This window comes from Bombus terrestris, chromosome 7, assembly GCF_910591885.1.
Source record: "Bombus terrestris chromosome 7, iyBomTerr1.2, whole genome shotgun sequence".
Lineage (NCBI taxonomy): Eukaryota > Metazoa > Arthropoda > Insecta > Hymenoptera > Apidae > Bombus > Bombus terrestris.
Window position 1 is genome coordinate 25,093,421 of NC_063275.1, and position 25,395 is coordinate 25,118,815.

Consider the following 25,395-nt stretch of genomic DNA (forward strand, 5'->3'; position numbering starts at 1 on the left):
CTATCGCGAGTCTATCGCGAGTCTATCGCTGTACGTCACAGCTAAACACCGTCGTAGCTGCGTATTCATTTATTTATAGTCGCCTCGCGGTGAATACGACCGCGTCCCACGCTTTCTTTACCCTTCTTTGTCCACGCACCCACCTTCTACTTCTGTTTGTTCGAAATTTGTTGGCAGCCCGGCGTTAAGTATGGAAATGAATTACGAAACGAATTACGAAATTAGTATAGAACCGACTTAAACAGTCGATTTAAATGCGCGATTCCGACGAAAGAACCGACTCGACCGGATCCTCTCTGCCCCTTCGTACATGCTCCATTCTTCGAGAGGGCAAACACTGCCAGAGGAAACTTAAATCGAGTGGGAAACCTAGAATTCAATTTAGCTTCCTTCTTTCGTCCCTTCGTTCCACTCTTCTCTGTTACGTACACCGAGATCCGGCTGTCTGTCCGTGGGACGAGAGAAAAGACAGAAGCGGTAAAAATAAAGGGAACGGCGAAAGAATCAGGCGGCAATTCGGTCGTCGCGTGGTCGGTTCGTTCGGTCATAGAAAATGGATTACTCTCGGAGCCGGAGTTGCAACGATCTTTGCTCCAAGTTTATTTAATTTGCTCCTTTTCAACAGGTAGGGAATTCATCGTCGTCTCTTTGACCGATCTAAACGGGTATCCGTTCGATTATCCGTGGACGCAGCGTCCGCCGTGTTCGGCAAACCGGCATACGCAGGTCGCGTAACGCGAGATTACGTAGGGAGGGACCGCGTCGAGAAATTGTCGAGAGCCGCGGAGGCCGATCCTTCGCCACGCGTAACGAGAAGTTACGTTTAGTTGGTTTCGAGCGCTCCCTAACGAAATTAGAGACTAGATTCGCCACTCCAGCCGAATTCTCCTATCTAATTCGAATTTAAACGACTGCTTTAGAACGTTTCAGAGCGGTGCGTGATGCGGCGATCGATCTTGCGTTTGCCATTGAAAACGAACTTTCTCTCGATGCTTTCACGGCATGCTCGGTACCCTTACTGCTACTCATAGTCTTCGCGTCGACTCGAACACCACCGTTATAGCCTGTAATCGTTTTCGCACTGCGTAGATACGAGGTAAATTCGAATGGCACGAGCAACGCGGTCGTCCCGATGCCGCGATCTTTGCAAATACTCGATATCGGCTGCCTCGTCTCGTCTCTTCTCCTCCTTTCTGCCTTCACTGTCCAACAAGGTTCCCATTTCTCTCGACGTAGCTACGCGATTGCGCTCCTACAACGCGGCATCGGTACGTAGACATCGTACGGTGCGTGCAACCGACTCGTACGAATCGTATCGGAAAGCGACGAGACTGCTCGATCCAGAGAATTCGATCGGTCGTGGATTTCTATTAATCCATGGGGAACCGGTGCCTTTTCGACAACTCTGTGATATTTCATCGTAACGCGTAGGAAATTGGCCAGTTTCCTCACTCGCGCGAAGATTTATGGTTCCTAAACGACCAACAACTTTATGTCTACGAACGCCCGACGGATCTACGGTTCGCGTATCCCGGGCTTGCAACTTGCCGCCAAGATCACTCTTACACGCTCTTTTCTTTTTACGCGTCACAGATTTTTCTTCTTGATAAAGAGACAAAGTAGCGGAATTTCGCCAACACGCAGCTCGAATTTCAACGTCTCGCCTAATAAATAATAAATAATAAATAATAAATAATAAATAATAAATAATAAATAATAAATAATAAATAATAAATAATAAATAATAAATAAGAAATAATCGAGTAATAAATATACGCATATGCATATGTATATGTATATATAGGTGGACGTTCGCGACACTCGGCTAGCAGGTTAACGCGTATCCTCGTTACGGCCCGGCCAGGTAGCCGAATAACGTACGCCTGCCTTCCTCGCGGCACGATCATTGCCGCTTGACAGCTTAATTTCGCTAATTAGATATTTAACGTCGAGCATCGAGGCGATTGATTCCGGCTATGTTGCCTTTGTAAACGTAGATTTCGTGGCTGTAGCTCGTTCCTGCGGAAACGATGATTTCCCGACGTTGCCGGTGTTTGCTTTGCACGAAAGAGCTGGAAATTACGCGAAATAACGTTGATGAAATTTGCCTAAGACGCAGAGCGAGAAAGCCGGGTCGCGCTGCCACTTAAATTACGCCAGTAAGCGAATGGAAATCGCACAGGCCAGCTTTTCGCTCGTGTTACAGAAATTTGCCGATCGAATTTTACGAGCACTCGTACAATTCGATTAAGGACGCGTCAGCTCGAAGGTTTTCCAAGAGATTGGGACGCTGCAACGTCGAGCGTTCGGACGACAAGCGGAATCGCGAAGCGAACTCGCAATCCCGTGTCGCGGCAGGTTGCCACGAGAGGTGGCGGCTCGTGCCGAGTCATGGAATATCCAGCCTCGCGATTCACGTAAACAAATAAACGTCGATCGGAAACCGCTTTGCAAATTTATAGATACGCGATGGAATACGCGCAGGGAAATACCTCGAAGAACGTACGTCAAAGGAGGTAGTGATCGTGGACCGTGCTCGATGAGATTGGTCCGCGCGTTTTTAGTTACTTACTAGCGACCTATCGTTACCTATCCAACTTACGAAACCTACGGGAATGTGACGGAAAGCAGCGCTATAAACGAAACGATACGAGAAGAAGGAGACAAAAGACGAAAAGTTGTCGAGGCGGACGCATGAAATCGAACGAGGTCGATTTTCGAGCGTATTGTTTCCCCCGATCCCGTTCGCTGTCGGATCGCCTACGGCTACGTATGGTTGCTAGATCGAAGGCTTATCGTTAGTCGCGTTGTCTGGCCAGGATCCTCTCTCGAAATTAGACATCAGGACAGTCGGCTGTCTCGGCCGATTCCCTCTGCCGTCAACGTTGCAAATCCTCCCTCATCTTCCTTCCCTTCGCTTTCCTCGTCTCTCGATCTCGAGGTGTGACCCGGATACCGATTCCTCGCGCTTTGCCGGCAAATTCTGGCGTTTCTCTCTCCTCTCTTCGTCCGTGTCATCGGAAACTAGACGATCGAAACGAGACGCGACGTTTCCGTCTCGGGGACGACTTTTTGTCCTGGCGAAAGGAGACTTTGCAGTATCGGAAAACGGGACGGGACGGAGTATGGCGGCCGCGCGTTCGCCTTTATCGGCAACCAGCCACGAGTAAATCCCGGAAAATTAGTGTCCCGCGGTTCCTCCTCGTTTGTTGCTTTTCCATCGTCCAGACAAACGACGTTTCCTAGTTAAGCTGGATTCCTGCCTTTGCTCGAACCTGCGACGCGTCCATCGTGCACACGAGTACGTTTCTTCGTTCGTCCGCCGCCGCTCCACAAATATCGCGGTTTACGCTTTCGTACGGATCTAAACACTCACTTTCAGAATTTCTCGATTTACCAACTGGATAACTGGAAATCACAGCTTTTTCACGTGAAACGGCGCATGCGATCGCGGCTCTTTCGTTGAAAATGGATCGCGCCGCGTCTTTGTCTCGCACAGATCGACCAACGAACTGGCTGTTTGCGAAAATATCCATTTCGTCCGACGGATAAATTTCCGACAAACGGATAAATTCTGAAATAAATTCGAAACAGCCCAATTACCAGTTAGTCTGGTTTCCTTGAAACGCACGTGCCTTCTATTCGCGCGATTATCCAAGATGGAACGACCATCTTGCCTCGCAGACGATCGAAACGATAGCGCGTCGTTTGATTTCACTTCGGCTCGTTTCATCATCTGCTTCCTTATTTTAGAATGAAATTCGCTTCACCAGCTTTGCCTAAGCTTCGAACGCTCCTTTGCTTTGCCTTTACCCAACTATACCTTCTCTCTAGCCGACTTTTATGGCTACTTCTTAAGCAAATTCTTGACAACTTTGACCGCATTAACGAGCATGTTGCGTAGAAACGACTGAAAATACGGAGTAAGAACGCTTTGTACCGAGCGCAACAATCTTCAATCTCCGAGAAATACATCCGAATATACCAACCTTTGCAGATTCGTAGAAGGTTTTTCTAATTTCGTTTAATCATTTCCAGACAGACGCGTAACTAGGCTGTTGCGAGTTCTTCGAGATCGTCAAACTCCTCGATGAACGAAAATTTCGTCGCACCGGCGCGTTTCCCAGTCGCACCGACTGGGAAAAAAGCTTTTCGAGCGACGAGACACGCATCGCGACGAGTCGCGGCGGAGAGACACGGAACGGATCCTCCCTTTGACCGATCTCCCACCTTCGAGCGCGGACGATGAATCGGAATAAGAATTTCTCATCTGCGGCGAGTAATTTCGTGCTGCCCGTGGGCGAATTGAAAAGTTTTAATACCGCGTGTTCCTCCAAGGGGAAGAATAAGAAAATAAAGCGCGAAGGAGGAGGCGCGCAAACGGCTGATGATAAAGAAGGGAAAGGGGAGTGCGTGTATACGAAGTCGAAGTTGGTTATTTTGTTTAGTCGAGTAGTCGGTGAAAAGCAATTCGAACAAGGATTTCAGTCCCCGAAGCACGCTCGTTTCTCGTAATCGAATAACCAAGTCAAAGCGCGAGTCGCGGAATTAATTTCAAAAGTTGCGCGGATTAACCAAGTTTGTAAAACAACTAGTTATATACGTAATAGCTACTTCATTTTCGCGTTCTCCGTTGTTATCCCGAGCTACCTGTCCTTTCGTTTATCCGTAAGTTTCGCGCTAACTCGCGCCAGACACCTGTATTATCCGCGTGAATTACTGCTCGATCCGAAGCCGATTAAACGCACCGCCGGCATAATTTTCCTGGTTAGTAGCGAACCGTTACTTGGCCGATGAATTTCCGAGGTCGCAACGAACTTGTTCCGTCCGGGCAATTGCTCTGCCTCTAACGCCCTGCAATTGATACCGGTTGTTACTGCGAGAATGAAGTTTCGTATCGCGAACGCGTAATCGATGTATGTACACAACCGAAGATGCATTAGCGAAACCCCGACCGTTCGTTCCCTAACCGTCTAGTCGTGACTTCCAACGGTGTTGTTATCCGTGTTTCCTTCTTCCCGGGCAATTCTACGAGCTGATAAATCTCGTTCGATGATACCCTTATCGGATCGTCCGATTTCACGGTCTACAGATAGGTGAAAGAATCGCGCAAACGGTCATTTAGCGTACGTTTGTTTAAAAGTCGAGTCTCGCGTTTGACAACTTCTACGGAGGGGACTGACTCGGCGAATGCGCGAAAAGATATGACGTTTCTCGAACGGAATGGCGACGGATAAAAGAGGAATAGGTAGGAATAAAGACCGAAGAGAGGGGGCGGGGGGAGGGGAGAGAGAGAGAGAGAGAAAAGACGGGGGACGAAGAAAGGTTCGGAGAAACGCGGGGATGAGAAGAGAGCGGACGCGACTGCTTAATTTAACGACAATGAATTCGTTGTCCCGACGCGAATGTCTCGAGCGGGGAATAAAGTCGAGTTTCGTTCCGGCTCCGTAAACCGCCGCTGTCCTCCGGACTTTTCCTTTATAATCGCATTGCCCGTCGGGCTTTATCCGTGAAGGAGCAGTGCACACGCGGCCGCCTTGTCTCGCCTCGCCTCGCCTCGCCTCGCCACGCCTCGCCACACCGAACAGAAAGTAAATCGCGACTCGCGTGGAAGCGGTGGCCAAAACTACCGGTTCTTTGTCGCGGCCAAGAGAGAATCGGCTCTGGCTCTTTCCACCCAGACGCTGTTTTGTTTACGCGGGATTTCCTTCGCTTCGACCCTCCCTATCTTTGGATTTACATCCCCGATTACTCGTTCGTCGCCGTTATACAAGCGCACACCGTCATTGTTGCCTGTCTTTGATTGTTGCGTCGCGTCGCGGCGACAGCGATTTCTTCTTTGCCTGATTCCGTGAATCACGACAGTAGGGGTATCGTCCGAACGAAAGTCTCGTAAATAGAGAAAAGCGGCATTTCGGGGCACTTTCGGTAATTGAAGGGTAAACGGGCGGAAGAGTAGGATGCGAGTTGTATGGCTATTGCCAGTGTCGCGTAATTAAGAGACTCGTTGCCGATCGATGGAGCGGAGCGCTTGCTTTGATAAACGCGAGTTTCGCCATTCTGTCCGACGATCCTTCGACCCTCGTCGACTCCTACTTTTCCATCTCTTTCTCTCTTCGTCTGTAATAGTTGTTCGATGTCGGTCTAAACGCGGAACACCGTCGGCCTTTGTTTCGGATGGCTACCATATTTTATCAGGGCCTTTCTTGTCACGGGCCTTCGTTACGAATTTTTATCCAAACGTAGTTCGCAGCTGTTACCGTTGTTTAAATTTGTATGGAGAGAAAAATATTATTTTTTACGGTTACTTAAATTTTTCAATATTCGATCGTATATTTTACGTTTCATCCAGCGGTAAACCACAGATATCGACAGGGAAGTGTAGCGCGTCGTTTCGCCTTCTCTGACACGGATTTGTTGCGCTGGATATTTTCTTTTAACTATTCTGGAAAATACCGAGCGTATAGAATAACGTTCGGTAATCAAACGAGTAACCACGTTAGAAAAAAAGTGTTTGCCAACAGATCCATAACGCTGGCGCGGCAATGTTCTCCGTCTGATCGGACACGAGGCATTTTCTTTCGAACCACAGCTCCGTTAAAACGAAAATGGAACTGTATCTCGTATCATGTAACGAGAATTTTCCAAGGCTTTTACAGCGATATACGCGATTCGTTATGAAATCGATCTATGCAAAGTGTCAAAGGAGGGTAAGTGGAAACTACGTACGTGCGAGTAGTAGAAGATCGTTTATAGTCGGACACAGCCGATGCACGATAAAAAGGCAGCCGCGTTTCTTCGCAACCCGTAGTGCCTACATCGTTGCGAATATAATTTGCAACGATCTCGTACAATTGGCTCGTCGTTTCCGTGTAACGCGATACTTTAAGTAGTTTTTAAAAGAAATTTCTCCTTTATCGTTAGTTTCCAGCACTTGCTTTTAATCCGGGGCTATAAATCTCTTTTTAAGTACAGCTAACGAAGGCACGACCGTTCTCTTTTAACCCCTGACGAGCTGCTGAAAGATAACGTTATTCCGGATCGTAGTCAGTTTTCCCGGAAATATTTCGTTCAGACTCGAGTGGAATTTCCAGTAGGAACATCAGGTCGAATTTCCTGCGTACGTACTTAGCGTATAGGCAGGAGGTGACACGTAAGTGGTGTGCGCCCGAAGGGATTAATATTAAGGACGCATTTCGACGTGCCTTAGCTCTCGGTCCAACCCCATCGACGGCACCGCCCGGCTGTGACCCGATTTTCCTCGATACCAGCTCCTGTGCACCGGCGTCTACATAATTCACGCGTCGAACGAAGCCGCCCTGTCGTTTTCGGCCAATACAATCCGGCTTGACACTTTAATCCACCACGATCCTACGAATGCGCTTCCTACGTATGTATTTGACTTGGTAATTCGCGATCCTACAACGGAATGGCCCGCATTGCCCTGACCCTGGAACGCGCATTATCTCGACGAAATACGATGCCGCTTTCTTAATATCAACCCACCGCGTTGAAAATGAATTCGAACTCGATGAAGCGTATGCACGACCCGCGGAAACGTATGCTCTGGCTGCTGCTGCAACTCGATTACAGCCGATGGCCGTTGAGAAAGTTTGGTAAATTTTCCGTCCGTGTTCTCCTATGACAAGCCACTCTGCAAATAAACGCCAGGTTGCTCCACGGGTATATTCATTTTTGACGCGTGACGCGCGTCCAATTTTTCGAAGATCATTCCGTCGAATAGAACAAATTTAAACGTATCCGACTAAAAACGAAGCAAACAATTTTGTTAATCTGTTTCGCTTCCATGACGAACAGTGGACGTCACTTGTAAAACGGATTACGCGAAATATTTCATTGTCAGTTCGATTTAATATTTGCGTTTGACACTTTCGCGATAAAAAGTAGTAAATATGAAATGCAACAGCGCGCGATAAGAAGGAATATTTCGCCGATTACGGTGCTCGAACGAGATTAAAGCGCATATCCTAGCGACGGGCCTCGGAAAGCCGTCGCGATGGATAAATATAAAAATGATTCGGTCAAAGCGATTCGGCGTCATTCGATTACAAAGAATTTACCGAATTCGATGCTCGCGTCGTTACCTCGAACGTCTACTTACTTACTCGGCAATTTTACATAACACGTAGCTAAAATATATTTCTTCCGATAAGCTTTGCCACTCGGCTTCTTCCAACAAATTACAGTTCGATTTTTATGAAACTTTGCTTTTCCAGCAAACCAAACATCGTTCGAGTTGCGGAGAACGTTTGGATATGAGATGACTTTATACGTTTGAACAGAACGCTAATCGATAACATTCAGGTCCGATGGATTTCGTTAGCAAGGAACGGTCTTTGTATTCCGGGCACGCGACTGTCTCGATTCCTGACTTTTTTAACGATTCTCCGTGGAAATAAACGTTACGGATGTCAATGCGCGTTCAACACGGGTCCCGTTGGTCTCCGGCAAAGTTCGACTTTTGCAAGCGATTTTTTCCAAAACGCCGTAACATTTCGCCAACGGTCCAAGAACTTTGTCTAAATACAATTGGATCGCGAGCACGCCTCGTTAGCTCCTACGAAACCAGTTCCTTTCCCATACGCGTATAAAATGATTATCAAACGCTATTTCACGTACATAAAAGTGGCCCGCGAACAACCTGCCTATGGTGTTCTATCAAAGGGTAACTTGGAGGTAAGGAGTTTTTTTTCGTTATTCGTTGAAATACGCGTAACAACGACACTCATTTACCTTCTCATTTACGAATATTCATTTGCGAACCCCTTTTAACTTTCGTTTATTGTTATTTCGAAGTTGCAGCTTCAACATTTAGGGCTAATATTACGCTTGTTCGTAAGCACAAAGTTCCCCGGAACAGCTTTTCACCCCGAATTGCTCAAAGTACTAAAATACATATTCATCTGCATACCCGAGATAACTACTTCGGAAACAAGAACTATAATGGAGATACGTACATACGTAACACACGACGCGTTTTCCCTTTTTCTCGTCCTTCCTTTTTTTTTGTAATTTTAGCAATCGTTGGCCCGACAATTTGTATGCTTATTTCGCCAGTTGCTATCTGCAAGCGTAGGACGAACTCGAAAAATTATTTTCGCGAATATTCTAAACGTTTTTTACTCGATATTTCAACGGCACAATTTTTCCATTTGCCTTGTTAAAAGTTAATTACATTCCGAGGTCTGCGTTTTATCCGAGAAAAAGTACACGGCCGATTATAAGAAAGAAACCGACGGATCTCTCTTTTGCTTTTGGAAGCGTGACTACACGACCGTGAGCGTCAAAAGTATGCGAACCCCAAAGTTAGTCGAACCACTTGTCACGGCTTTGCACGAAATATACTTCGTATTCGTTTGCGACCGTTTCTATCGAATCATCTAAATATCGTAAAAACGATTCGTTCCTGTAACGACATTTTCACATATTAATTACCCTTACACGTCGTTGTAATATGTCGATATGATTCCCGTAATGCAAACTTTTAAACGTCGCTGATACTTAACATTCCACTCGAAGCGCTGCTTCTTTAAGAACTGCTTCGGAGCAAACCCCTTCAGCTATTTTACCTTTCTTCGTGTTTCATACTAGAATGACGGCGGAGAAGAAAGAAGTAGAATGAGAAAGGGAGGGAGAGAGAGAGGGACAGACAGACAGACAGACAGGGTCAGGGAGAACAGAGATTGAACCGAGGCCGGGGTGAAGAGGGTTGAAATATCGTCCGTACCGTTCGCCACGTGGTACGTTTCCTTGTAGCGAGAAATCTTAGCGGGCTCTCATCCTGCAGATACAAGTTTCCATTAAAATCTTCTTAGGCGCCCTTAATGAAGTTTATCGCGATGAAGTTGTTCGCTCTTTGAAAACGGGATAAATTTATGTTTCATTCTTGTCTCGATTAAGAGTTCCGGAACGGTGTTCTCTGTAACATATCGCCGTGCATTCTGCCGCGAGTGTCGTTAAACGAGTTTCTATATTTCCGTCGGATCGAGTTTTCGTCTCTCGCGGAGTATTCCCTTAAAACGGTATTATTGAAACGTGCATTCGTATCACGGAGGTATGCCTTTGACGTCCGCCAGTCACTAGGATCGCGAGCGTTCCTTTCTTCCGGCGAGAGACTTTTCCCTCTCGTACGGAGGATGTTCGTCGCTGGAAGCGTTTGTCTCGAAATTTCCCTTAGCCCTCGAAACTCGAGCGTTTTCAATCGAAACGCGGTAATGTCGCGCATCGACCACCCTATCGTTTTAATTTCAAACGACGACGACCACAAACAACGACGGACGTTACGATACGAAAGATCGACGATCCGTTGGCCTACTTTCCGGTCCGATTTCATACTCGTTGTAAAGCGCTCGGACGAACCTTGCATTGCCAATGTGTAAATCGAGAGCGTCTACGCGAGTGGCGAGGAATAAAGGAGCATGTGCGACGCGTAATGCACGCCACGCCGAAAGATACGCGAGCCGAGTCGCTCGCCAAGACAAACGTTTTTATTACGAAAAATCAGGAGGCGAGACGAAATCTAGGACCGCGCGCAGCCGCACTCTCGCTTTGCGAAGACGCTGGTCACTATACGGAGCGAGCAAGAACTACGTAGAGAGGAAAGACAGGGACGTGTGCATCGCGTTTTCGCGATAAACGAAACTTTGTTATATTGGCAACATCGATAGTATCAACTTACTAATTAGTCAGATCGCGCAAAGTTTCATTTTTCGCCGTTTCTGTTTGTCTGCAAAATAATTTCAACTGTAACGTTGCAAGTGGTAAATAGAACGAGAGAGACAGAGGTAGATAGGGAAGGGGGGGGGGGGAAGAGAGAGAGAGAGAGAGAGAGAGAGAGGCGCAGGAAGCAGGGATGCGGAATTTCGTTAAACGAACACGATATTGACTTTGTGATAGCCAATTACGTTACCATTATCCATTCGCAGCACTGCGTGCAATCTGTCATCGATGAAAACAATTAAACGCGACAGAAGGAACGAGCGAAAAGAGAAACAGAAGGCGAGAAAACACAAAAAAGGGCGAGGGAACGCGTTTCGTTAAATCGATACGACGCTAATCGCGTAACGACAGTGTCAACCATCTGGCTCGTGTAAAATTTAATTCTTATCGATTTACTTATGCCAATAAGGAAAATTGCGAAAAGGTAAGATAGGTAGCACGTAGGAAAGAGCGAAACGGCGAGCGGGCGAAGCGGTTCGAAGAGGGGAGAGAGAGCGAAGGAAGAAGCGCGAGGGTGAGAAAGAGTCGGAGGGAAAGTAGGGGCGAGACTAGCGGTTTCTCTCCGTTGACTGCCCCTCTCTATCTGCCACGGCCTAGTCAGCGTAGGGTAGCTCTCCTGCCAACCAGCCAGCCAATCCCCACTCTTTGCCTCGTCCCGCTGCTAGCGCCTCTCGTGGCAGCTTTCTCAATCGCTCCGCTCGCGCTGCTTAGTCGTTCTTTGTCTGTCGCGTGCGCTCGGTGGTTGGGGTGTTGTCGGAAGGGTGGAGGTGTCGGGCGCCAGTCGCTACGCGGACGTTGAGCTCGGGATCTCCGTTGTCCCTCGCGAGACTTTTTTTCCCCCCTACCCCCCGCCCGTAAAGCTTGTGCTCGCGATCGGCGGACGTCCGCTTCGTTCGTTTCGTACGCGGTAACACGCGTGCGTTTTCCGATCGGTAACCGTGACATCGTCGAATGTCGGATCGGCGCGATATCGCCCACCGAACAAGCTCGATCTCGATCATTGGCTCCGTGTGGCCGAGGATCGCGCTCATGTGACGATTACTTGCTACATGACGATAAAACGAGTGTCGTACGTGAGACCAAGGATCGAATACGTAAGCGTTCTCGGTTGTTGTGATTTCCTTACCAGTCGGGAGGATACTCTACGGTATACTACGTACAGCTTCGGGACTATAACGGATATCGATGGTGATTCGATGCAGCCACGAGGGGACGGAATCGTGACGATTTCGATGGTAAGTGGTACGATGTATACGATATATACTGGTATTTCGTCGGATACGAACGTGAATCCGGTTCCGGTTCGGTCCAAGATATATATCGGTTATTAACCCTAGCTGTAACAGCGACGTTGCCCCTCTTGACCCCTCGTTCTCCGTTTTCAGCACCCGGTCTGTTCCATTACGACACCCACTATCCTCCGCTAACGATAAGATTCCGATCGAATAGAGCGATCGTGCTTGGCGACTACTAGCCGAGCGCGATGCCGATCCGAGGTTCGTCGCGAGATGACGGAATCTTATCGCGTCTGGATTATGGAAATTAGACGGAGATTGGCAAGTTTAACGTCGCTCCGTACGACAAGTCGTTGTCTATTACATCATTTGCTCTGTGATTCCTCGATGTTTGTAATTCGTCCTAGTTTGCTTCCCTTCGATGGTTTTTTTCTTACGATACAGATCGTTTCGTAAACAAGAAACTGCGTATTTTTTTTTTTTTTTTTTTTTGAATTTCTTGGTCGAACCTCGGGCTAAGGGGAGAATTCTCTTTGATAATCATAGACGACTCGCGAACGACAAGACATTTCGTCCAACTGGAAAATTTTTCCTCGGGTTAGTACGAACCGAGAAGCGCGGTTTAATCAAAATTACGGGCATGCTACATCGGCGCGGTGGATCCTATCGAACGATTAAACGAGAAAAAGAGAAGCTCCGCATCGAATTTTGACGGTCGGTCACCGTGAACGGGTGAAACTCGTCTTCCTATCGACCCTCTCCATCACCCTTCTCTACTCGATATGATACCGACTTTAGGATCGCTATTTTTAATTCCGTTCACGCACGTAACTTTCCACCTTCGTCGAGTACGTGCTGCGTGTCGGCCCGTTATTCCTTCTTCCTTTGAATCGTCGACCGAACTCGGTCTATCGGGAAAAATCGTTCGGGAATCCTGATTCGAGTCGGTGCTAGGTGAAAAGTCTTCTCGTTGGTTAAAACGAAAAGAAGGATATCGGCGGAGAACGTATTTTCTTCTTTCTTTCTCATCGTTCCTCCATCGATGAACGCCGATAATTGAGAATCGGATAAACCGTCCAACTCTATTTGCGTCCCTTTTAAACGTATCCGTTCGACGTCTACAAAGTTTCGGCGTCTCGAAAGTTAAAAAAGGGAGGCGGCTATAGAAGAGAACGACAACGACAACGACAACAAGGGGACTTGTTATTAAAGCCGAAAAGAGTTCTCGACCGTTTTCTGCCCCGACTTCTCACTTTTCGGACGCAACTATATCGGATTCTAAATACGAATTCGTTTTCCGCTTGTTTACTTTTCTTTCCATGGTTTCCCGACGCTGCGAGTCTCGCGCGACGAAGTAGCTCGTTGCCGATCTCCTCCCATATAAACTTTCGCTTAACGTAAACACCGTTGCCCGTTTATCGGCTCATATATTTTTACGATGCGTTTTACCTGCGTTAAAACGTTTCGTCGATTACGCCCGGAAAAGTATGTATCGCGTGCATCGGTTTTGTAACGCGATACCGCGATATCCGTTACCGGAATATCGCTGACAAAAATATCGCGACATAACGTTAACCGTGACATTCGTTAGGAAAGAGTTTGTTGCGCTTAAACAAGACGACCGCGTTGATGACTCGAATATGGCACGGTTTTTGAACGTCACGTTAAATAACGGTACAGCGAATCGGAGAACGGTCACGTTCTTGATTTTCTGTCTAGAAAGTACGCATAAATAATTATTAAAAGAACGTTGTTTTGCTTCGCATTCTTCCGAAAATTTATGGAAAGAGCGAAAATAAATATTTGACGTGACCCCGAGTTTCGCCTCTAACGAAACGTATTATTTCATAAATTTAAATTAAGGACTGATTAATTATTCCCGCGAAACGATAAATTTAAACAGCTATGGTGGTCGGGTGAAACAGTATCCACGAAAATACGAGGTACTCGGTTGCCGATATTATTATGTAATTTACAATACTTTTGTCCGTGGAATTGTCACAGCCGTCCGAGATGTCGCTGTTTTCGCGCGGAATCTTTTAACGCCACCTGCAATCTGCAGTCGTTTGGCACGCGTTAATCCGAAGGGGTAAACGCGATATCTCGTTCGAGTCGCGGAGAAAAATCACGCCCCGTCGTTCCGTCTAAATATCCGTGTCGTGTACCGTTACCACGAGTTCCTCGTGTCAACCTGCTCTAAGTGTTAGTTTCTTTCACGTGTAAACGCACTAAGGCGTATACAAATTACGCCCTTGTTACAACGTATGCCGAGATTGCCCCGACAAGAAACGCGTACCAGCTTCCAGTTTTCAGACGAAGTAAGGATTCTCGCTTATTCTTTGTACGATGCCGTTCGTTGCTCTCGTTATATCGCCTGTCGCGAGAATATTTTCACATCGTCGAGCGAGAAATCAACTGCCTGGACATGTGGTTCGTTTCCCGCTCGTTGCCATACACTGGCGCTCGTGTATAGGTTGGCGTACCTACGTTGTTTGTCGCAAACTCTCGTTCTATAGTAAACTTTATTTTCGCAAATAGTCGTTTGGTAGTTTTCAAAGTGCGAGCAAACAACGTTGTCGAGTATGCGGAGGATCTGGGATTTCGGGGTGTAGCGAGTTCATTCCGCAGGATACGACGTACAATCGGTACAAATATATAGACGTAAGTAAATAATAATACTATGTTATATACCGCCATGTTTGAATATCGAATTTAAGGAAGGAGAAATCTGTTACGGATCACGGTGAATCGGTGTTCGTGTAAATCTGCCGACCTGTAAACGTGACGTCGAATCAATTTCGTGACAGCGATTGTACATAGTTTCGAGCGTTTCGGCCTGACAACTTAGTAGGTGCGTCTATCGGGTTCGAAGCGAAGTGGCGCTGGCTGCTTGACGATTTGCGTGCAGGGTAATCAGGTGATGCGTAAAAAAGTTCCGAAAATTGGCCGGAAGGGGCAGCAGCGTGGCGCGACAGCGGTGGCAGCAGGTGACGGTAACGCAGTTTGTTTCCGGTATCGAACAATCGAAGCGAGGTGCAACGCGCGTGACGATTGTACAAAGGCAGATGCAATTTGATGCATTGTGAGCCGTATGTTCAGAGAGGCCGGTGTACAGCACGAGCATATCGTATATTTAGCACTTGGCGCAGGATGCGACGTAGACCGTGACAGAACGCTTTTCATTTCCTCCTATCGGATATCTCTCGATGCTTATGATTAATGAAATCAGACGTAGCCCGCTATTGCGATTCTTTGGGAAGGATCGTCCGCGCTCGTTTCCGCCGTAACGAACGAGCCGAATCTTTCTCGTTCGCGGATGTGCTTCATTGTCGTTGCTCGCTCGACTCGAAACTCACACTGGCGGTCATGCACGCTCATTGTCGCACGCGTGCGGACCTTTTTCAACGCGTGCCCGCTGTAACGTCGATTTTTTCTTTTTCCTTCTTACACGTGCGGAACGTCGCTACGAATACTCATTTGCCGCGACATGCTCGCTAATTTCTTTTTCCTACTTCCTCCGGTGTTTTTCAGTGTTCCTCTGCTTGGTCACCGCTATTTGCTTCGCGAATGTTTCCCCCCGCGAAGGCTTTAATTCGTAGATAGATTTTCTCTAACATTTATACAAATTATCTCGACATCTGATCGGTGTCCATTCGCCGAACGTTAACGTTTAATAAATCTATAGCACTGTTTCAGAGAATGAGATTCATTAAGAAGGTAACTTTCATCGAATGTTATAGAGGAGAAAGGTGCGGTATTCGAACGGTGCGGTATTCGAACGGTGCGACAACGTTATTTATTTCGCGGCGTTCGTTAGGCGCGTGTATTCCTTGCGTCATTTCGAAGGAAAATCGCTATTTCGTTCAGGCATTGAGACTATCTAAAGAGCAGCGGAACGGAGCGAGTTGGTAGATTCAAATCGGTCAGGGGTGTTTGGAGGATCTTTGGGCAACGAGTTACCGCAAGGGTGTCGAGCAAACGATGCACAGTGTTTGGAAACAACGGTAATAGTACGCGCTGGCAAAGATCTCCGCATAATGGAAAACCATGGTAGGGAACGGTACCGTTGGTCGACGTAATTCGCTCGATATTGTAACGAAGTACTGGATCTGGTGTCGAGATGAAAACGGCAAAAGGAAACGAGACGGAAACCCGGTGTGAGTTCTCTTCTGTGTGCGGCGAAAAGAGTTGGCGTTGGTGCGCACAGAGAATGCGGAACGTTCGTCATTATCGATTCCCGTGGTGGCTTTTACCGCGATAAATATCGAGTGTACGGCGTTGCCTGTTATTACATTCCAAGCCGTACGGATCGTCTAGCCTGTGTGAACTAGATAACGCGACGAACGATCTTTTCTCTCCATTATCCGGCATCGTTATCGATGCGCGCCGGTGTATCGACATTGTACGCTCGGATATATCGAGCCTCTCGCGTAAAGGGCAAACGAGACTCGGAGGAACGCGGATGCCAGTGGTAGAAATTGCAACGGCTGGAGAACGTTAGGGATGTTTGTCGTGCATTCGCGTCGATCGGATGATCAGGCAATCAGCGAATAATTCGACGCATAATCGCGATAGTTAAGATCGATCGAATCGAAATAATATAATAATCGTAATTTCCGTTACTAATGTACTACGCTTAATGGAAAGCGGAATTCTTATCTCGGTCGAAAATGTAAGCTCGAAAGAGCACAGCCCGTTGCCGAGCGGCGCGACGCTTTAAAGGCTGGATAAGCAGAAAAAGTCAACGGGTCGAGTTAAGTTCTCATTTGCACGAACAACAAAGTACTGTTCATTTTCGCGGCTGTTTCTAATCTGCGCCAGCTTTCTCGCCACTCTGACTACAACGTTTCTCTCGTAAACTAGCTCGCCGTTCGGCCAACTATCGTCGCGTGATAAACTGGCGTACGTTTCGCGGCTGATATACCATAAAATACCATAAGATTTTGACAGAGGCGACACCGATGGTTATATCGTATGGTATACGTAGGAACGTTTATTCGTCCGTCTATATTTCATTCTGACGGCGGTGGATCGTTCGCGAATAGGATATTTCGTTCTTGTCGGTTTACCTTAATAGCCGAACAACTATAAAAAGATAGTCGAACGAAACGATATGCAGGCAAATACCTTCGAAGCGTAACAGACACGGTTCGCGATTACCACCGCAGCGAAAACTTTCTCCGATAAGCGTGGACCTATATAAACACCGTCACGAGGATTCGAACGATCTGGCCATCGCGAGTCGTCGCTACCTTTAGTCATCGAGATTTTCGCTACTCGATACACGCATCTCATTCGCATCTGGATTTCGCTTTCGCCCTTTGTGAAATTAGCCTCGTTGCCAATGACGCGAATATCGAATACCTGTCGGGTTAGAACGTTTACTCGCGATCCGTTTCGACACGAAGATGTCGCTTGAAACACGTTTCTCGAAGCCGATTCGCTATCTCGGAATTCCGACTGACACTTTTGCCCCGAGATCGACGATCTCGCCTTGAGCTCGATTCAACACGGTTGCCGATGTTTCACGCCCCCTGCCGACGGCTAGCCAATTATATACCCGGTTCTCGATGATATTCTACAGGGACTAGACGAAATTCAAAGTTTGTCGATTTACCCGGCCGTTTAACGCTGCCATTAAATTCACTGGCTCGCAAATACTCACGATGTATCTCAATTGCCAAGGTATATCTTGTGTCGGTGATCACGTTCGAAACCTCTTAAATACGAATATTCGCGGAACAATGTAAATGCGAGTACATTTATCTGGCGAACGCGAGTAAAGTTCGTAAAAGTGGCGGTCGAATTTACTTATTTAGCAATGGGTACGTTTAAACGGTATTCGCGTTTCCAATGGGAAGGCGGATGGATCGGTAGAGGAGAGAGAAGAACCGAGAGGGCTGAGCGTTCGAAGGGGATACCGATGGAAGAAGAATGGCATTTTCGTAGCGCGATTATCGGCTCGGCGTTCAAAATTCGCGCGCATATTCTCTCTAGCGCGAGGCAAGCCGTCGTTGAACCCTCTTACTTAAAATTTAAGTAGGATTTAACTTGGAAATCCTGCCGCTTGATTGGGTGATTGACGGTATAAGTAGAGCTTAAAGTTTCGCCGGAGTCCTGACGGAGGCGATGGCGGAGGTGGTGGAGGTGGTGGGAAGCGGTGGTCCCGTTCCTCTTTGCCTCTCCCTGAGAAGAATGCCGCGAGGATCGATTCGTCGAGATACGCATGCACGCGTAGCCGCGCGAACCTGCTTCGCTTTAATTACGTCGACAAAGCGGTCGAGAGTTTTGTTTGCGCTTTATCATCGACCGATCCCCCGTCGATTCGAATATAAGATTGTCCGGAAATCAAGTTGGCGGATGATTCAGCGACAAAGCGGATTCACCGGAGTCGGAAAATCGACTCGCGTTCGTTTAACGATAGCCGGCCACGATTTCGTTAACTCGACGTAAAACTCTGTTTACCGACGCTCGAACGCTTCGATTCGCCATCGAGCAAATCCTATTACTCCTAATTAAGAACGTTACTTTCGATTTGCCTACGACTTATCCGCGTACGATCGTTACGAATCCTCGATCGAGAATTCCCTATCGCATCTAATAGAACGTATCCGTGTTTGGTAAATTAACAACTTGTATAAAACTTTGATTTTTTCCTCGTAGTACTCGTTTAAAAGAAAACGTTAGGTACGCTCGATGTTACGCACCGTGGGCCGATCGGCAGCAGCTTTCGCACACCGTACTACATATTCATGGACAAGCAAAAGCGTGTCCCAAACTTCATCGACAGAGGTAGGAGAGAGAGGCTGTGGAAAAACGTGGCTGGCGCGTAGCGTTGGCGATAAGCGACGATGCTCTCGTTAGCCTCGATTCTTCCCGGAAATTACGCGGTTGACCGGGAAATTATGGAAAGCCGATCGATTTCGCGACTATGTTTCTTTACTCGCCAGCCACGAGCGTCCATCGGCCGCGTAACGATCTTCCGTTACGAGCCGACGTGTCACCACCGTTCTCTGCGAGGTGACGCAATTTTTCTCTCTTCGCGATCTAAATGTTAGCCCAGATCGTTTTCGATTACGGTTAGGAAATAATTAGCGAGAATTAGCAACCCCTAATGGAGGTATAACGGCCAATAAATAAGAAAGTGGTAGCGGGCCCGGGTAAAACCCAACGTCGGTACGAATATTCAGCAGCGAGCCGTTGCGTTTATCGCGAATTTATCCTTTCGTTTTTCGGCAAGTCGATGTCTCGGTGTTTCATACGCTATTAGCGTGCCGTACAAGCTCGTTACAGCGAATGATTTACGTGCCGGACACTTTCCTCGTTAGGAGGGCAGCTTGATAAGGTCGAAAGTGGACCGCGCATTTCAGTTACGTACGTGTACGTTTCTGCTTAATAACAGTGGATCCGTACAACTCGATACGCAATTTGACTTTTTATCGCTTCCGGGGTATATTTGCTCGGTACGACGAAGCAGAGAAGAAACCTTTGACCGGTGTCTCTTCCTGTCGAAAATAGACTATTATTAAGTTCGCCGAATTTTCAGTAATTCGTATTTCACGAATATATCGCCGATTTAAAGCAAAGCGGGTTACAATTTTCAATCTTCTCGTGCAACGCGGAGACAAAATTATCGACAAAGGTGCTTCGATGTAAAAAGAACGTTCGCGTTCGAAGGGAAGAGAATTTCAGCGTCGTTAATAAAAGAACCGGTGAAACTGCTGCACCTTTCCTGTCGAGACGCGAATTTCTTTGAGAAGGTTTCGGCTCGAGCTGCGTCCATCGGACTGCTTTGCAATTTAGACAAGGTTTGAGCGTAGTGATTTTCATACGGCCGGCTCGAGTAATTCGACGGCAAGCTTTGAGATAGCCGGACCGTTCAAAGAACCGCTTCACTCTCGGAGACCCGAGCGAAAAGATGCCGAAAGACAGGGGAATATGTGTGGCTGTGGCTTGGAAAGCGCTCTGCGTCAGGCTGGTAGACTCGACGTGACGCGGGGGCGGCACAGGGAGCCGGCAGACGGCTCGTTGAATCCGCAATATGCATATGCAAATTATTTTTCATCCGCCATCCACGAGTCGATCCTCCACTCGAGTGTTTTCAGCAAACACTCGTGCGACTAAAGACGTCGGTCTAGTCGCGTCTTTGGATTATCTTTTCTTTTCCTCCTTTTCTCTCTCTCTCCCTCGCTCTTCCTGTATTAATTGGATGGCGATACGAAACGAGATCGAAGGAAAAAAAAGAAACGTACATATTTTGTACAGATATTTTATTTAGTCTACTCGGACGTAGATAGAGAATCGATCAATTCGGTGAGAATATCCTTAGAGGTATCTATCGGTTCGAACGGTAAAAACGTTGCCAAGGGAATCGAACGATCGTTCGCGGACAAACGACCTGGTTTGAAAAAAGAAAGAAGAGAGAGAGAGAGAGAGGAAAAGCGGCGAAGCAAATTAAGAGCACTCTCGCGCGAGCATCGTTGTTCGTTGTAAAAATGAATGTTTATGCGGATCTCGCCGCTTTCTTTCGTAACAATGCTTAAAATGGTTAACGTTGGAACGAAATGTACCCCCTCGTAAATAGCCGGAAGAAATAGAAGGAACAGAGTCGTGGAGAATCCTAGAATTAATAGTTTCGCGAACGGGCTTCCTGTCGCTCGTCGAAATACGATATCGGATTTTCCGTCGCGGAATAAGCATCCACGAGTACACTTGCGCGTCGATGCGCGACGCGGCCCGACACCGAACCGGCTCGCGAATCTCCCTTTATTTATCGTTTCCAGCATTTTGTTCCGTTACTCTACCGAGAAAAGGCAATCCTCTTTTCTCCACCACGGTTCTTTGCGAACGCTAGTGAGAATAAATCGTGGCGGTGGCCTAAACCTTCGAGGCTACCTCCGTCCGAACGTGTTAAGTAAAGTGGCCTTTCGTTCGATGCGATAACGCTCCTGCCTGCCTCATCCACCACTTTTCCCACCGACGTCGTCTTACCTTTATCGAGACACTTTTAATTTTTCAACCGAGAGTTTCATCCGCACAAAGGAAATTGCGAACGAGACGTAGCGTAGCTCGCTTCTTAACGAGCTGAATCTCGAGCAGTCATTGCAAGTGGCGAATATTTCTAGAAAAGTCTGCCACTTTTACACCGTTTAATCTACTCGTTTCGATGTTGAGCGTTGTGCGTAGCCGGAAGATTCGAAGCGACCGAAACACAGAGACGTAACGAGACTACGCATGCGAAGGAATCTTGGAATCGGTATATTCGTTCGGAAATTACGCGGTAATCGACGCGTCGTTTCCTCGGCTCGTTGGGACGACAGCTCTCGGGTTATGCGCGTTCAATCGTGCAGCGACCGAGCGTATCTATCGGCGCGATCGAAATAACTACGAGTGGCTCTCGAAGATTCGGATCGCGCGTGCGATTCCCTTCCGAACGAAACGAAATAATTGGACATCGTCGTCCGTTGTTTACGGTCGCTCCGTTGTTCGGTAATTCGCGGACAATCGACCGCATGCAGCGTAAGCGAACCAAGAGAACGAATAACAGATAATAACGGCGTTGTTAACGCATCGATCCGATAATTGTTCGCGTTCTTGCTTCTCCTTGATCCCCTTTCTTCCATTTGTCTATCCTGCCTATAGATAGGAGGCAGGTACGTAGTATATCGATCAAAGGATCGAATCGGACAACAAAGAACAGAGCGAAAGGAAGACGAAACCGAGATTTTTCACGATAATAGCTGGAAGTTTGGTGGGTAGGCGAAGATGTTTCGGTAGAATTGAAACGTTTCGGTCGTTGACACAGTCGTGGAAATAATACACTTTTAAAGTATAATAATACGCTTTACGATCGCAAGTTACACCGTACTTACGAGCGGAAGAAAACGACGAAGCAGAAATGTGTATTAGCCGTGACGCGCAGCATTTCGTTGACGCTACGTAGCTAGACGCCACGTTTCGAACGAAAAGGGAACGGATATTTTAGCGAATAAGCGCGGCCTGGATTCGAGACCAGAGATACGTACGCGTTGCGCACCGAAGAAAATCGAACGTATAATAAATCTAGGCGGCGCGCCGCTCGTCGAATCGAATCCGAGGGATTAGAGAATTTCAGTGGAAGGGAAAAGATTCGACGATCTCGCTGTTGATCGGTGGGTTCGAGTACAAGTCGGAGAACTGTTTTTAGCTGCGCTTTCGAAATAGCAAATTATAATATCATCGTCGTTTATGGAGCGCGAATCTAGTCGCGCGTTAATATCGAGGAGACGACGAAATTTCGAGGGATTTTGGGACGTGACACGTTCTGGGACGTGAAACCGCCCGGCCGTTTAATTCTTCTTTTGGGAAGCCGATAATCGGCCACTGTCCGAATTGACGCGGACAAAAAGTAGATGCGGTCGGCTTTGTTCTGGCCTGCGGCGATACCACCGCTGCCCTCTACGATCGTGATTGGTAGTTTAGAAGGGCGAATGCAGTACGGGGGATTTTTCCAACGTCCGGCTCCGGTTGCCGCGTACCGCTCAGTTTTTTTCATGCCAAACCGCCCGCCCGCCCGCCCGCCCGCCCGCAGGTTAATTTTCCTCGTGTTTGCTCTTGTTTCTTGCTCGCGTGCCGTTCCGTCGAGATTGAACGCGCCGGGTCTTTGCCTCCTTAAGAGGAAGCCACGCCGGTAATTGTAAATACTTGCTAAACTAAATTTAGCGTGGTATATCGAGGAGGAGAGCACGAAAACTCTCCGGCTTACGAATATTAAATTCGCAACGACCTCGTGGACGCGTTAATCTCGTAAACTGGCTCGACGATCGATAAACGCGAGTAGAGTAGCGACAGTGATGTTAAAAGGAAGAGAGGAGGAAAAAGCACGCGGTCGCAATAGCGACGCGTAAGCCGGTATACGCGTATTCCGTCTTTCTTGATAACGCTCCTAGAATCTTGTCGGATTCGAGCGCAGTCAGTCAATAAGTCGGGGTTATCGGTGGTTCGTGTAAAATAGAACGGCGCCGGTACGAACGGTGCAGAATCGCGTATACCAGCGTGGTTCTTCCTTCGATTCGCTGTATTTACCAACTCTCCTATGCGTGGCCAGCTGTAGCTGCGCGACTTTCTCTCTCTCTCTCTCTCTTTCTGTCTGTCTGTCTGTTAAGAGCTTGTTTCAACCGCTTCCGTTTCGACGATACGAAAAATTTTCGCGTAAAAGTCGCCGGCGATGCCTCGCCGAGAGAATCCGAACGTCGTTTGTTTTCTCGTACAAAGATGGAAGCGTTAAATCGATTACAGGATACAGTTTGCGGAACGATACGCGAAAGCAGCGAGTCCCGCGATGATTACCGTTTGCCAATGAAATTCACGGCAACATGGACGAATATTAACGAGGTCGGTTATTTCGGTTTTACCATTATATTTCGTAGATTGCGACAATTACTGTATTTTTGCTTGCCATCGGCCGCTCCGCCAAATCGTTAATTACTTGCGCACGAGTGCTAATTAACGATGCTCGATTTAAACAAAAATGGGTTAGCTTTGGGTGTCTATCGTGCGCCCGCTCGAAGAGACAAGTTTAATCGTACCTTCGCTCTTTCGTACCAAAAGCTCTTGTTTCTTTTTCCGACTAGAAGACGCACGAGCCCGAATATTTTCCCAATTCGAGCGGCAAATGGCCAGGAACCTTTCGATAGGAAAATTTCAAGCACGCTCCACGAAATATACGCGTCAGCCAGCTTCCCAACGATCGGTCCGTCCTGCTCGAAACGAAACTTATCGACAATTACAAAGTTCCGTTTGAATTTTCTTATTGGCGGCTACGCTCGGAATCGAGTTAACGGGTGCGACTGGTCGACGAATCGAACGAGATCGGGCAAAGTTGTAGAAAATTGCTGTTTACGGGGCGTGGCCTCTGGTTACGTAACACAGTCGCCTAATTACGTAGCAGGTAATTTCGATGTGAAAACGGTGACGCGTTTCTTCGACGTTTCGCTGATGTTAATTATCCGATCGGATTGATCGGCGGCTGGATGGTTGGCGCGGCGAAATCTCGCCGCTGCGACCGAACCGAGGCGAGCGAGACGCGTTTCTCAGCACGTTGCCGCGCATCACTGCCAGTACTATTTATCCGAATAAGAGAGAAAGACGAAGGCCGGATGCGCTGGAACGGATGAATCGGATCAGGCTTGCAGAGAGGTAATTAGCAGCGAATTCGACATATTTGCCAGGTGGAATCCAAACGGAGCAGATTCTTGTATATTCGATGAGCAATTGGCGTGCCGATCGGAATCACGCAGCCGGTTATCGATAAAATATTTGCGTGCTCGGTAGCCCGCTATACGATTGCGGTGACTAATTTCGTGGCGGTTCGATTGGCGACGAGTTTGGAACCGGTGTCGCCGATAATTACGGCGTGTGACACGCGTGGATCGGTGGTTTAGGGGCGCGGCCATGTTAACGAGAATTCGACGGCTGGCTACCATCGCGCTCATCCACCGATACTTTCGCCATCGTTTTCCCTAATCCCGATCGAGCTGGAAATCATCGCCGTTGCTCTGTCTAGCCTTCGCTTCTCCCTTCCAGTCCGTTGATCGAACCGGAAGAAAGCAGTTGCAACGCCCGTTAAAAGGATTTACAAACAGCGCGCAAGTTTGCTCGATCCGCGTCTGCCCATAGTCGAATTCCGTTCGAATTCCGTGTAAGTGGCCGATCCTCGTCGAACCTCGGCCGATAATTATTCGATCAGATTCCTAATAAACCGCGTAGCCGAGGGGAGCGAGGAATCGACGGGTCCCTCGGATACGCGGACGGAAGAACGTCGAAACGTCTGGCAGCACGATGCAATCGGGGATTCCATTTGCTCGGGCGGTCGAGATAGTTGGAAGCGTGGAACGGCGGCGAGATAACCGGCAAATAGGCAGCCGAACCGAACAGAGTGCTCGAATATCCGATAGACGAGCGGAACTGCTGGTGTTTATCAATTCGGGATATCCCAGGGTCGTTGTTCTCGTGGCGATGTTACGCCAAAGATGGATCGTCCTGCCGTTTCGCGCGAGTTTCCAAGTTTCCGTAGCCTAGAACCGCGCTCTCGGCATCGTTTTCGTTTCGACGACGAAGCGAATTCTATCGGACACTCGATGCGCTAACTCCCGCCGACTCGCCAAAACATCGGCTTATTTCCTATGTACGGCGATTTAATCAACGTTGTACGACCGCCGTTTCGCTTTTCACCGATCAACGTTTCCGATAGACGCGACTTTACCGACCTATTGCGAGGCGATAAAAACATCGGGTCGCTTTTAACGACGCTTTTAATTAGATGGAAGAATCGTAGAGGAAGAGAAACTGCAGAAGGAATTTGAGTAGATCGCGTGAGCCAGCTTTCTGCGCTAGGAGAAACGGAACGAAGAGAATTACGATTTTATTCGTTTCGTAACGT

General features: G+C 47.8%; 1 protein-coding gene across 4 annotated transcripts in view; it reads left to right on the forward strand.

The window, feature by feature from the left end:
- The first annotated feature begins 11,312 nt into the window (after positions 1-11,312).
- The window catches only part of LOC100646345 (leucine-rich repeat-containing protein 24), a 145,443-nt gene continuing 131,360 nt past the window's right edge, over positions 11,313-25,395 (forward strand). For all 4 annotated transcript variants that reach the window (XM_012310794.3, XM_048407576.1, XM_003396449.4 and 1 more), the window contains exon 1: positions 11,313-11,975. The gene's annotated coding sequence lies outside the window, so the exon portion shown is untranslated. The remainder of the gene's footprint in view (positions 11,976-25,395) is intronic.